Genomic DNA, 623 nt, shown 5'->3' on the forward strand with positions numbered 1-623 from the left:
CCCCGCCTCTGGTTCTGCTCTGCCTCAGCCACCCACGACCTGATCAGCTCAGCGTCAGCCCGCTTCGGCTTCTGCTCCCACCTCTACTCCTTCCCATCTCCCATCTTCCTCCACTCTTCGCCAGTCGACACGCAGAAACCCTCCCCTTTCTCAGGAACACTCCGATTCTGATGCAGAACAGTCTGCTAGTGATCATAACCCCGATGATGAAAATGAAAGCGAGACTGACGATTCAGTTCCTGCCCCCACAGTTTATCGCCGGCTCCCGTTTAAAAAATTAGAAAAGCTTAATTCTGCTGTTAGAATTTATGGCCCTAATGCTCCATTTACCCTTTCACTGCTGGAGAGTATTAGTGGTGATGGCTATCTCACGCCAAATGAGTGGCTTTCTGTTACACAGTCTGTTCTGACTCGGGGTCAGTTTCTCACCTGGCGTGCTGATTGGTCTGATCGCTGCTGCTCCTTGGCCCGCGCCAACAGCCAGAGCGGCCGTGCCTCCACCAGAAGGTGGACATTAGACAAACTTCTTGGACAGGGCAAATATGCCTCTAATGAAAAACAAAGGGGCTTTTCATTAGGGCTCCTGGCACAACCTGCCTCCGCTGCCATGGCTGCCTGGAGAG

This window comes from Mastomys coucha, unplaced genomic scaffold, assembly GCF_008632895.1.
Source record: "Mastomys coucha isolate ucsf_1 unplaced genomic scaffold, UCSF_Mcou_1 pScaffold12, whole genome shotgun sequence".
NCBI classification, from domain to species: Eukaryota; Metazoa; Chordata; class Mammalia; order Rodentia; family Muridae; genus Mastomys; species Mastomys coucha.